The following is a 14,571-nucleotide window of genomic DNA, read 5'->3' on the forward strand; positions in this document are numbered from 1 at the left end:
ACCAAGGCTGTGTTGTCCAGAATGGTGTTATGAGGGCCATGGATGACCGCGAGCGGTCGAGGTGTACCAATGTTCGTGCCAGTAGAGCGAATGGAGGGAAAGCGTATAGTCTTCTGACCGGCCATGGATGGAGGAATGCATCCGTAGCTACTGCTTCTGGGTCCGGTCTCCAACTGAAGAATTTCGGAAGTTGAGTATTCAATCTCGACGCAAACAGGTCCATGTACATCGGGCCCCATAATGTCTGAAGTTTTAAGAACGTTGCGCGGTTCAGGTGCCAATCGCTGGCATCCCGTAGGTATCTGGAGTTCCAGTCTGCTACGGTGTTCGAGAGTCCCGGAATGTATTCGGCTTGAACTGATATGTTGCGTTCCAAGCAAAATTGCCAGAAGTCTGTGGCTAAGTCTGCCAGGATTTTGGATCTGGTGCCGCCGAGGCGGTTGATGTATTGGACTGCTGATATGTTGTCCATCCGCAGAATGATGGAGCAGTGCGTTTTGGGGCCCAGGAGGCTCTTCAGCGCGAAAGAGCCTGCCATAAGTTCCAGGCTGTTGATGTGTAGTGCCTTTTCCGGTTGGGACCATCTTCCTCCTGTGGAGATAGGACCACAACGCGCTCCCCAGCCCCGCGTGCTGGCATCGGATTCTATTATGCAATCTGGGGTGGTGCCGAAGATTGCTCTGCCATTCCATGCTTCCATGTGCTGGAGCCACCACCTGAGCTCCTCTTTGGCTGTGCGATCGAGTGGCACGGAGTCTGAATAGGAGTGACCCGATTGTAGTTGTGCTGTTTTCAGTCTCTGCAGGGCTCTGTAATGTAGGGGGCCCGGGAAGATTGCCTGTATGGAGGCTGAGAGGAGTCCGATTATTCTGGCTAGTTGTCTCACGGTGAGCGTTGGACGAGCCAGCGTTCTGCAAATCTCCTTCTTGATAGTCTTGATCTTTGAAGGTGGTAGGCTTAGGGTCCCTTGGACTGCCTCTATAGTGAATCCTAGGAATTCCATGGACTGGGAGGGGATTAAAACCGATTTCTCCCAGTTGATTAGGAATCCCAGGTTGTGAAGGAGGGATAGTGCCCAGGATAGATGTTGTTGAAGTATAAGGGCATCCTGCGCCATGATCAGCATATCGTCCAAATATATGATCATGCGCACCCCTCTGCTGCGCAGCAGTGCCACTACCGGTTTTAGCAGTTTTGTAAAGCACCATGGTGCTGACGAGAGGCCAAATGGTAGGCAGCGGAACCTCCATGTCTGATGGTTCCATAGAAACTGGAGGAGATGGTGACACTCCTCTGCGATGGGGATGGTGAGGTAGGCATCTTGGAGGTCCAGTTTGACCATCCAATCCCCCAGCCGGAGAAGGTCTCGTAGGCAATGGATCCCTTCCATTTTGAAGTGGTGGTATCGTACGAATGTATTGAGAGGGCGTAGGTTGATCACCGGCCTCACGCCGCCGCCCTTTTTGGGAACCAAGAACAGGTTGCTCAGGAAGCCTGGGGAGTGAGGCGCGACCTGGTAGATCGCGCCCTTCTCCGTCAGTGTTTCGATTTCCTTCGACACTAGTTCCCTGTCTTGGGGGGCAAACACCATCCGTCTTGGTATAGTGTATTGTATCGGGATTTGCACAAACTCTATGTGGTACCCTAGCACTGTGTTGAGGATCCAGGCATCGGACGTGAGTCTTTGCCATGCCCCGAAAAATTGGGATAATCTGCCTCCCACATGTGTTATACCAGAATAAGGTAGGGGAAGAGTACTTACCATAAGGCCGTCGGCCGTATGTGGCACCTCTGTGTCCTCTGGACTGCCATGATCTGCCCCTGACAGGAAAGAAGGGTGTAGGATTCCTGGCTTCTGTCTGTGGGAACCTGGATGTAGTGGGGCCTCGGTAGCCCCGGTAGGAGCCCCGTGAAGAGCGGCTGGACAGACGGCCCCGATGTCTGCCAGCCCCCCCAAAAACCTTTGGTGAGAACACTCGTTTGAGATTTGTTTGCGCCTTGTCCAGGGCTGTAAATGTGCTCACATAGGTACCCAACTCTTTCACAAAATTGTCTCCAAAAAGGAGGCCTTTTGCCTGTGTGCCAGGCTCAGATATGGCCATGTTGACCAGTTTCGGGTCGATCTTCATGAGGATCGCCTTTCGCCTCTCTGTGCTTAGTGCAGCGTTGGAATTGCCGATGAGGCAAATAGAGCGCTGTGCCCATTCTCGAATAGCCAGGAGGTCTACAGGTGTGTCACCTGAAAGTGCCGCTTCGACCATGTCGAAGATTTTTGCGCTGGGGCCCAAGGAGTCAAGCACCTTGTCCTGGCAGTGGCGCAGCGAATAATCCAAACCCTTTTTGGCCTTCCAGCCAGCTTTGCCCAGGAATTGGGCGATTTTTGGGTCCACTTCTGGTGTGGCACAGGCCATATCAGGGACCGTCGGGCGTGGACATTCTGCCCTTAGCTTGTTCCTGGTATTTTTATCCAGGGGTTTCCTAATCCTGGCCGCAATATACTGGGCCACATGGTCAGCCGGAAACCATTCGGTAGACCTAGGATGTTGTAGGTCGTCCGGGTTAAAGAGGGGCTCGCCCTGAGGGTCCAGGATGATGGAGTCATCCTTAGCCGCCTTACCCGTGTTGGTAGGGTTTGCTGCCAGGCTGCGCTCCGGAGAGGAGTTCTCCGATTCAAAAGAGTCTATTTCTTCAGACTCATTCAGTACCTCCTCCAGTTCCGAATCAGAGTCGGATGTCTCAGTTTGGGCCTTAGCCCGTTTCCATTTCCTCACCGTTTTTGCCCGGTGGGAGGCTCGTTTACGTGGGGGCCCCACGTCCTCATTAGTGACAGGGCGCAACCTGTCCGTCATATGTGTTTTGGAGGTTCGTCTGCCCACGTGGTGGGTCTTTTCAGTGGCCTTGCGACCGGTGAGGGAAGCAGGCTTGTCATCTTGGGCCTTGGGGTGGAGGCCGCTAGGGTTGGTATTAGACGCCAGGATGGCGTTACTAATGGATTGTGTCAGGTTGTCTGACATTGCCCCCATAGCCGTGTATATGGCTTGGCCATGGTCGAGTCCAGGAGCGTATGGAACTCCTCCGAGTTCAGCTGCTCCATGGAGGCCGCGTCCTCTCTCTGTGGTGAGAGTGGGCGCGTGGCAGGGGACACCTGGAGCTTGGTGTTCTTGCTGGCAGTAGTAGGAGTGCCAGTCTCCTGGGCTCTGGGGTTCAGCATGCTAGATAAATAGGCTGAAGGGAGTGAGAGAAAATTGTGTAATATTCAGTTTGTACAAGCAACTGAATAACCACAGAGTGTATGTGTAACTATTGTGAATGTACACTCAAACTGTATATATATATACACGGAATTCTGATAATGTGGCTGGCTGGGAGTGATAGGACAAGGCACAAGCAAAAGACTGTTAGCTTACCGAGTGTTCCCTCCGGAATGGCCGCAAGGGAGCACTGGTAAGCTGCAAGTCCCAGCCAGCAGCCAATCCGCGTACTCCCGCCCGCCCCTCAGATCACAGGGGGGCGTCGGGAAAAAGGCGGGAAAATCCTGTCAGCCGTTAGTGGTAATGGCTGTCGCTCTGTGCGGCTGCCAGTGGGCGTGCGCGAGCGTTTACCGGCCGCGAAACGCTCGCGCCGGAGAAGACGGTCGCGGAGAGCGCTCAGGGGGGAAGGATGGGATATGGAACGGGTAATAAACTACCCGGAGCAGAGAGGGAGGGGGTGGGTTTACCGCTTGAGGCGGTAAACCGCTGAGTGAAGAAAAACCCCAAAGCGTGTGGACACGCTGGTTTAAAGGGGTATACCTAAGGAGGAAAACTGTGGAAAAATACATAAACAGTACATAAATTCAAGCAAATAAGCAATAAAATTCCTCTGACTAGAGAGAAGAAAATTAGGTGTTACTTAGCTGAGGCAGCAGCAAAGAAAGAGGGAGAGGAAAGGTCACATGGGTGGTTATGGACAAGAGGACTGTTCCTATTGGTTAAGGGTGGAATGTTATGTTAACCCTTTGAGAACCTGTTCTTATTGAGTTTTTTTTTTTTTTTTTTTTTTTTTCTATGAATATCTTATACCTTCTCTTTGCTGCTGAGGTATAATAAAGAAAGAGATAAGCATAATATGAGCCTCTGTGTCCTTTAATAAAATCAGGGATTTCATACTCTGATCATGTCTGCTAATTAAATGTGTTTTATTACACATGTATGTAAAGGGGCCACCAAAAAGTTAATATGACGATCTATGGTGATCTGTGTCCTAGACTAAGAGGGTTATTTACTAAAGTGAGAATTCAAAGTGAATTTCAAATTTAAGAAACTGAACTGACAGGATAAAAGTTTTTCCAGTTGGTTCTTTTGACATAAAATTTAAAATTCACTTTGAATTCTTACTTCAGTGAATAACCCTGTAAACATAATTTTAAAAATGATGTAAAGAGAGGCTCCAAATAATAATCCCTAAACGCAGGACAGTTGAGAGCCCTACCTATGTTGATCTATGTCATAGATTAATATGTTATGTCTACAGCAAAAATTGGATCATGAATAGAAGGGAGTAGTTGGACCATCAGATCGTCTAGAACAGCGGATCCCAAACTGTGTGCCGCAGCGCCCTGGGGCTCCACAACATGCACACAGGGGTGCCGCGGAAACTTAATGAAGGCACCGGGGAAGCAATACTACTGAACAGGGGCCCGGTCGTTTGCCACAGTCCTTTAAGACAATGACCGGGCCCTGTAATGTCAACCGGCTGGGAGGAAATGACAGCCTTTCACTGCCTCCCAGCATCCTGCAGGGAGACAGCACGGGAGTAGACAGCTGCAGCGTTAGGGGAGAGGAGCACAAAGAGCTCCAGACCTCTCACTCCCACCAGCAGCAGGACTCCAAGCCACCCTCCTGACACATAAGGTAAGTTGGAGGGAACAGGAGGGTGGCTTGAGATATAAAAAAAAACTTGAGAGATATAAAAAACACTTGTGTGTGTATGTGTGTGTATGAGTGTTTGTATGTGTGTGAGTGAGTGTGAGTGTGTGTGTGTCAGGGTGTGCATCTGTGTGTGTGTGTGTGTGTGTGTGTGTATATATGTTTGTATGTGTCGGTGTCTATATGAATTTGTGTTTATATGTCAGTGTATTTATATGCATCTATGTGTTAATGTGCATGAATATCTGTATAAGTATGTATGTATTTATGTATGTGGTAGTGTATGTGCATACATCCAAGCAGTCAAACATCAGCACAACATACAAGCCCACTCTTGCAATCTAACAAAAAATATTACATACAAACACACCCCTGCATTCAAACTAAAACAAATATATACAAACACACCCCTTCACTCAAACACAAATACTTCACACAAATGTACATCCACATTTAAAAGTGAACATTACATTCAGACACACCCCTGCAATCAAACGCAAACATTACATACAAACACACCCCTTTATTAAAACACAATAACTATATACAAGCGCCCCTTCAAACACCAACACTGTACCGTACACTATAACGCCAGTAAATGCCGCAGCGCTGTACAGATATACAACATAAAAATTTTGACTTGGGGTGCCTTGGAAAAATACTGAAATATTAAGGGCGCCTTGAACCTAAAGAGTTTGGGAAAGACTGGTCTAGAAGATATGCAAAGTGAAGTCATATATCTTGCTGTACCTCCACCGTAGACTGTAGGATAAGGTCAACCTACTGACCTCTCCATGAATGAGAGGCCTAAAACCTAGGCATAGATAGATGGATTTCTGGATTAAAGTTAGAATACAGGTAATGATTGACTCCTTAGATGAGGAGAGACCAACACATACATAAGAATGATTTCCAGGTTTTTCCTTTTGACTCTCTGGTGTTCACGTCAATGTCCCTAATGTCAGAGATATCTGACAAAAACGTATAGTCAACCTCATAAACCATATGCATATGACTAAGAGGAAGTACTAGGCATGAGTAGTGGATGAACTGTATCATATCTATTGCTTCCAAAGTAACTATAATGTATTCGATCAAGTGAAATGCTACTTGACACTTTTAATATATTTTTAGCTCTGCTTTGCAAATATCTGGTATACCATTATGCTGTCTGCCATTATCTGGATTTCATCTTTCTTCTGTAACTTTTTCTACAAAGTCATAATGTCTCTTTTATCAACTCATCCCTTGAGCCAAACTCCCTTCCAGTGTGTCCATTTATCTCCATTCTCTCTCTATAATGTTATTTATTCTGATATCATCCCTCCCTATTGCATTGCCCATTGCCTGCTTGTCTAATTTCACATTCTGGATATACCTATGTTGCTTTCCTATAAATCCAATTAGAATGGTAGTGTTATATAAGAGTGTTGTATTTTACTTCCCTGAACCACCTTCATTAGCTTAGCTATTTTCCCCATTCTTTCCTTCACTTATTTTACCATATATCTTTCACTTACTCCAAACAATGTGAGACCCATCTGGGATTCCGCAATCTTTTTGGGAAAAAAAAAACGTATAATTTTTAACATAAGTTTATCAATACATCAACCCCTCAAATGCTTTGTGTATACACAATATGAATACTTTAATTACAACTTACCATATATACTCGAGTATAAGTCGACCCGAATATAAGTCGAGGCCCCTAATTTTACCCCCAAAAACTGGGAGAACTTATTGACTCGAGTATAAGACTAGGGTGGGAAATGCAGCAGCTACTGGTAAATTTCTAAATAATATTATATCCCAAAACAATTATATTATTTGAATATTTATTTACAGTGTGTGTATATAATGAATGCAGTGTGTGTGTGTGTGTGTGTGTGAATGCAGTGTGTGTGTATGAATGCAGTTTGTGTGTATGAGTGCAGTGTGTGTATGAGTGCAGTGTGTGTGTGTGTGTGTATGAGTGCAGTGTGTGTGTGTGTGTGTGTGTGTATGAATGCAGTGTGTGATTATGAATGGAATGTGTGTATGAGTGCAGTGTGTGTGTATGAATGCAGTGTGTGTGTGTGTATGAATGCAGTGTGTTTATGAATGCAGTGTGTGTATGAGTGTAGTGTGTGTGTGTATGAGTGCAGTGTGTGTGGTCAGCTCCCCTGTCCGCTCCTGTCAGCTCCCCTGTCAGCTCCCACTGTAAGTCTTGCGGCCGCGCGGAGCGTTGCCACGGTAACCCTGCTCTGACCACGCGACTCTTGCGAGACTTACACTGGAGGAGAAGGGAGCTGACCGGACCGGAGGAGAGAGAAGGGAGCTGACAGGAGCTGCTGTAAAGGTAAGTAACAGCTTTCTGCCAGCCCCCAACAGGACAATGTAAGTTGCCATAATACAGACATTGACTCGAGTATAAGTCGAGTGGGGGGTTTTCAGCACAAAAAATGTGCTGAAAAACTCGACTTATCCTCGAGTATAAACGGTACTTTCAATATCTTATTGCTCCAGTTTCTCACACCTGCACATTTGAAATGATGCTGGACGTCCTCTGTAACACATTTAACACATTTTTCCATTTAGTTCCTCTTAGTTCTTAGTTCCCCTAATATTGGTAAAAATTAATTCATCGTATTGATTGGTCACTGTCCTTTTTCAAACTCCTGAAAGCAAACCTTTTCACAAACGCACTATTTGTCCTAGCATTTTTCACTTATTTGCTTTGTCATAAAATATAACAACTGAGATTTCCGCTTTATTTCATAGAGGAATGAATAGTAGACAAATTGGAAAAAGAAAATCAAATGGCTAATCTCCACCACACAATGAAGTAAAATAAAAAATGTTTGTTTTTCCCAGGGTTCTCATGAAACCAAATGCTGTTTGGCACATACAAATGCTGGTTGGCACATACACTCCTAACTTACTCTAGAACATATGTCTAGGTGACTAATACTACTTGCCAGAAATAGAGAATAGAAAGCTGAAAAACACAGGTAGAATGATGAACCTGTGTTCCACTTTCTATGTGTACACTCTGTTCTCAGACAGGGAGAAGTGGTTGGTGGACATCTTTAACATTCGGCGATGTAACATTAATGTATGTTGCACTAGCACTGGCTTTCGATAAATAGTAATTAAAATTGTTATAATTTCTTTCCTATTATCACTTTGCACTGAGACAGCAGACAACATTTTCTATTATTGTTTCTGCCAAATCAGGGGTATTTCTACCGACGGGGCATTCACCTACTTAATTAGCTCAAGATAACCTCGCTATCACTTCTTGCCTCCCAGAAAAGCAACATGCAAAGCATAGATAATTAGCACCAAGCACATACAGACGCAGGTAACTCTCTAATTGACTGTTTACTTGTTTTACAGGGGTGAAAAGAGAAAAAAAAAACTCAGAGGTTTCCTGGAAAAAGCAACTTAATTGCATATTTGACATTTTCCAAGGCGGGTGTGAATAAGACAGATACAGGAAATAATAATGCCAGATAACATTTTAATTTTGAAGATGACAGCTTCTGTTCTGTCCTGCTTTTCTGTTGAAACCGTGTGGCTTTTAAATCTATGTACATTTTTGGAGGCTTTTTTCTGTGGTCCATAATTAGTAGCGATTTCTATGTGACTCAGAATGATACAATTGTTAAAGAGCAGAGTGAAATACAAGGTGGTTGATATTTTAAAGTCTTTTTGCCTGCATTTATTTTTATTCATTGTAGTCTTGGATGCTGTTTATACTGAACTGCAGTGTAATAGTTCTGCTGAGTAGGAAGTCATATCCACCTGTTAACTGTCTTCAAGGGGTGCAATACAAATCTTTATATTTGCTTAATGTCATATATTATAGCTTTGTTTTCAAATTAATCCTTTTTTGGACCCTCTTTCCCTCCTTGTCCTTGTCTTTTTTTTTTTTTTTTTTATTCACCTTAGTTTTTTAGTTATACATAAGAAGAAAAAAAAAAAAAGAGGATACTCTTATGTAAAGTTTAGTCTTTGGCAACGGATTGGGTTTAAGCAAAGTTCTATTTCAGTTTCTAAGCTAATTTACCCACAATGCATCAGTCAAAAGAATCCCACAGAATAGAGTAGAACAAAATGGCAGATACTGAGATCACGCTTAAGGAAGGAAAGACAAAAATATAAAGGCAAAGCGGGGAGTATTCTCATTAAGAAATAGAGAGCATAACACAAGGATATACTTTTTTATTGAAAATGCTTGCTAAAAAAAATACAAACTCTGCGTGGGCCATAGCACTGCAAAGGCACCAAGAAAAAAAGCCCAACAACTTCCCCCCCAAAAACACCCTGTAGTAAATTCCTCGGAATGCATTTGTGATGATACAAGCCATCTTGTATACTTTTAATGGAATATTCTAAGCACCAGAACAACTTTAGATTAATAATGTGGTGTTCATGCATAGATCATGCCCTTTTCAGTCCTCTGCCATTTAGGACTGAGCCTGCATCAGCTTCATATCATATATCCTACATGTTGTGTTGAGAAAGCACCAGGAGGGGTGCAAAACTTGTCCAGGGCTTGATCTATTTTTTTCGGGGTAGTCTTCTTGGGTGGTCTCTCCCTTGTCCAGCAGTTGCGGGTAGTCTGGCAATTTGGTATTTTCCCCTTCTTTTGGTTTTTCCTTTTTTTGGGGGGATACTTTGTTGCTTTATTGCATAATGTTACATTTTTGTTATATGTAATCCCTGCACTACTGTAGTATATATGAGGACTGCTGTGCCAGTGTGATGCCATGTAGTTCGATATTTCTTTACAAATAAATGTGCATTTTTTCATATCAACCTTTTCTTTGTGGGTTATCTGTGATCATCCATGTGTGCAGACCATTGTGTAAATATTGTGAAGTATTATCCATAATTGGGAAGAGTCCAGCATTGATGAAACAATCCTGCCATTTTTTATTTACTTATTGATCAAATTGTTTAAAAGAGAAATATGCTCCAGCATTTTGATATAATTTGAGAGTTTGGAGTTGCGTCAATATTTGTAAATGAGTAACTCCATCTCATTCACATCATTCTTAGTGTATTACAAAATTCCTACATTTGGTTCCTGTAAGATATAGGGCTCAATTTAAGATTATTGTACTTGCTTACAAGTCTCTACATAATGCTGCTCCAACCTGCCTATCATCTCTAATACACAAGTATGTCCCATCTAGGCTCCTATGCTGTGCTGAAGGCCTATGTCTATCTTCTGTCCGTAGTCCCACCTCTGAAGCTCACCTTCAAGACTTCTCTAGGGCTGCACTGATCCTGTGGAACTCCCTTCCCTTCTCTAACAGAGTTTCACCAAGTCTCCATTCCTTCAAAAAATCCTTGAAAACTCACTTGTTCAGGAAAGCATATCAATTAAACTGTTAACAGCTTCCCCTACACATACCCTGATTGGTCTTCTGCAACTGTAAAAAAAAATAAAAAAAATTGAAAACCCACTAAGCCCTCATTGAATACTTTTCTAGCAACCTACTTTTCTACCCCTACAGTTACCATTTGTGTCAGTATACCTCACTCCCTCTAGCATGTAAGTTAATTGAGGAAGGCCCTCAACCCCTCTGTTCCTGTGCATCAAACTTGTCTAGTAACAATTACATGTCAGTTAGTCCAACCATTGTACAGCACTGAAGAATTTGTAGGCGCTATATAAATATCATAATAATAAATAATAATAAAAATAGACAACAGAAAATATCCAGAAAATACAGATGTGTGTGGGCCATAGAAGTCATTGCTAGACTTTCTTAAGTGGTAGTGGAACTGTCTAAAATGGATTTGTACCAATCAGCAACAAGTCACAAACTCATTCAAGGGTTCACTTATAAAAGCTGAAGGAGTGGGAAGGGCTATTAAGAAGGTCTGAGATTATTAGAGGAGGGACCCGATCAGTGGCGTACATTCCGGGGTCGCGGGGCGTCGCGGCTGCGACCGGGCCCGGCCCACCAGGGGGCCCGGCCGCCCTGCGACCCGGTATGTATGCCACTGTGGCCAGCCTCTTCTCCTGGGGGGCCCAGGAGCCGGCCACCTCAGGGCCCCCCGAGGCTGGCCCTAGTGTCACCCGGCAGGCAGGCTGGCGGGCACGCGAGGGAGCACTCTCCCCTGAGTTCTTCCTCTTCTGCTCCCCCGTGCACCGCACTGATACCGGAACAGGAAGATGAACAGGAAGTGTGTGTGTGTGTGTGTGTTAGTGTGTGTGTGTGTTAGTATTAGAGTGTGATTGTGTGTTAGAGAGTGTGTGTGTGTGTGTGTTAGTATTAGAGTGTTAGAGTGTGTGTTAGAGTGTGTGTGTGTGTTAGTGTGTGTGTGTGTTAGTATTAGAGTGTGAGTGTGTTAGAGTGTGTGTGTGTGTGTGTGTGTGTGTTAGTGTTAGAGTGTGTGTGTGTGTTAGTGTTATAGTGTGTGTGTGTGTGTTAGTGTGTGTGTTAGTGTTAGAGTGTGTGTTAGAGTGTGTGTGTTAGTATTAGAGTGTAAGTGTGTGTTAGTGTTAGAGTGTGTGTGTGTTAGTATTAGAGTGTTAGAGTGTGTGTTAGTGTTAGAGTGTGTTAGAGTGTGTATGTTAGTGTTAGAGGGTGTGTGTGTGTTGGTGTTAGAGTGTGTGTGTGTGTGTGTGTGTGTGTGTGTGTGTGTGTGTGTGTGTGTGTGTAAGTGTGTGCGTGTGTTGGTATTAGAGTGTGAGTGTGTGTTAGAGTGTGTATGTGTGTGTTAGTGTTAGAGTGTGTGTTAGTGTTAGTGTGTGTGTGTGTGTTAGAGTGTGTGTGTGTGTTAGTGTTAGAGAGTGTGTGTTAGAGTGTGTGTGTGTGTGTGTGTGTGTGTTAGTGTGTGTGTGTGTTAGTATTAGATTGTGTGTTAGAGTGTGTGTGTGTGTGTGTTAGTGTTAGTGTGTGTGTGTGTGTGTGTGTGTGTGTTAGTTTTAGAGTGTGTGTGTGTGTGTGTGTGTGTGTTAGTGTGTGTGGTAGTGTGTGTGTGTGTGTTAGTATTAGAGTGTGAGCGTGTGTTAGAGTGTGTGTGTTAGTGTTAGAGTGTGTGTGTTAGTGTTAGAGAGTGTGTGTTAGAGTGTGTGTGTGTGTGTTAGTGTGTGTGTGTGTTAGTAGTAGAGTGTGTGTGTTAGAGTGTGTGTGTGTGTGTTAGTGTTAGAGTGTGTGTGTGTGTGTGTTAGTGTGTGTTAGTGTTAGAGTGTGTGTGCGCGTGTTAGTATTAGAGTGTAAGTGTGTGTTAGAGTGTGTGTGTGTGTTAGTATTAGAGTGTTAGACTGTGTTAGAGTGTGTGTGTGTTAGAGTGTGTGTGTATTAGTGTTAGAGTGTGTGTGTGTGTGTGTGTTAGTGTTAGAGAGAGTGTGTGTGTGTGTTAGAGTGTGTGTTTGTGTGTTAGTGTTAGAGTGTGTGTGTGTGTGTGTGTTAGTGTTAGAGAGTGTGTGTGTGTTAGTATTAGAGTGTTAGAGTGTATGTTAGTGTTAGAGTGTGTTAGAGTGTGTGTGTTAGAGTGTGTGTGTGTGTTAGTATTAGAGTGTGAGTGTTGGAGTGTTACTGTGTGTGTCTGTTAGTGAGTCTGTTTGGTGTTTAATAGTGAGTGTGTGTTTTGTAAGTGAGTGTGTATGTGTCTGTCTGTCAGTGAGTGTGTGTCTGTCAGTAAATGTGTGTGTCTGTTAGCTAGTGTGTATGCATCTGTTCGTGAGAGTGTGTGTGTCTGTCAGCTAGTGTGTATGCGTCTGTTCGTGAGAGTGTGTGTGTGTGTCTTCAGCACTTACCGTTCTCCAGCGCCGAACTCCCATTGCGCTGGGGATCTCTCCGCTCCGATCTGCCTCTCAGCTCCGAATGCGCATGCATGGCAAGTGCCGCACGCGCATTCAAACCACCCATAGGAAAGCATTACTCAATGCTTTCCTATGGACGTTCAGCGTCTTCTCACTGTGATTTTCACAGTGAGAATCGCGGAAGCTCCTCTAGCGGCTGTCAATGAGACAGCCACTAGAGGCTGGAATAACCCTCAGTGAAACATAGCAGTTTCTCTGAAACTGCTATGTTTTCAGCTGCAGGGTTAAAACTAGAGGGACCTGGCACCCAGACCACTTCATTGAGCTGATGTGATCTGGGTGTCTGTAGTGGTCCTTTAAGTGTATGTGTATCTGCATGCACTGGTGTACATACCGCGGTCGCAAGGGTTGAAGCCCTGCGACCCCTGCGACCAGGTGCCTGCCACCATGTGTTGCGGCCCCGGCCCGCGCAGAGTAAGCACGCGGGGGGGGGGGGGGCGGGGGGAAGAACCCACGGATCAGTTTTTGCACCTGGGCCCCATTGGTTGTGTGTACGCCACTGGACCCGATTAAAGAAACCCACCAGGCAAATATCCCACCTGCCAGGAATTTAAAGACAAACCTTTTTTTCTAAACCCTGAGGGTGCTACATTTGTATAATGAAAATGTTGCAGTTTTGGAAATCTAGGTTAAACATTAATAAAACAAATGCTGAATGTTCTCAGTGGAATTTATAAACAAAAACTGAAACGGTTCTTTGTCTGTCATTTTATTGTTATTTTGATGAAAAAGCTTGTGTTTGCAATTCTGGGTACTTTTTCTCTGCCGAGTCAGGAGGTATAAAAAAATAAATAGATTCACATTTTTTGTAGACTACTATTGTATTTTGTTTCCCTGAGAGACCATGCAAACAGTTTACAAAATGTGTTAAGTTGTTTGTTGTTTTGTTTTTTTTTTGTGGGGGAGGGGGGAGTGGGAGGGGTGTGTTGGAGACAAGACAGTACTTTAAGCGAAGTCTAAGATAGTATTATTTCCACTTTCCACAGCCAATATTTATCTTGCAGAATGGCTTAATGATATTCAGCATCCACCAGTTCAGTTATGTCTGTTACAAAATATAAGTGACACGGAGAAGGAATTAGTAGAGACATATTTGTATATCGTTTTTATAAAGACTGGGGTCATATATCTGTACACTGTACAATCTGTACAAAAGTGTTATAAAATACAATGCAAAATATGCAAAAGTAATGTGAAAAATGCAATCAGAAATGATTGCTGGCTTTTTTGATCGGATAAGAAATACCTTTGATCTCAACTTTAACCACTTAAGGACACAGGCAATTGTCCAAGTGCTGAATTTGTACTATATGTTTGTTCCACCATAATTTAAGGTCTTCTTTTCAAGTATCCCCTCATATATTCTAAATTGCTTTAAAAAAAAAAAAGTGTCCCGTTATATATTATTTATTGCTTTAAAACAAAAAAACAAAAAAACAAAAAAAAAGCCCAGAAAGGGCTTTCTTTGAATATCCTAGGTATCAACAATAAATGTGTAAAACATGTTTTAAAATTTGAAAAGAATGGGAAAAAAGCTTTTTTTTTTTTTTTTTTTTTTTTTTTGCTAATAATACTTTTCACACATTAATTAAAACTAAAGAAGCAGAACTCAAAATATATCCATGTGTCAGTCCTGATTGTTAAAGGCCTCACATGTTTAGGATCTAAATGTATTTTGATAGTTAATGACAACCATGTACCAACTACTACTAACCATATACTAACGCTACCACTAACCTTTGTTTACACTAACTCCAGCAGGAGATCTACAGTTACCTTACCCCTTAACTTAATCCTACATTAACCTAGCCATAGCCCTAAACAGCATTAACTCTT

Source organism: Pelobates fuscus, chromosome 1 (assembly GCF_036172605.1).
Source record: "Pelobates fuscus isolate aPelFus1 chromosome 1, aPelFus1.pri, whole genome shotgun sequence".
NCBI classification, from domain to species: domain Eukaryota; kingdom Metazoa; phylum Chordata; class Amphibia; order Anura; family Pelobatidae; genus Pelobates; species Pelobates fuscus.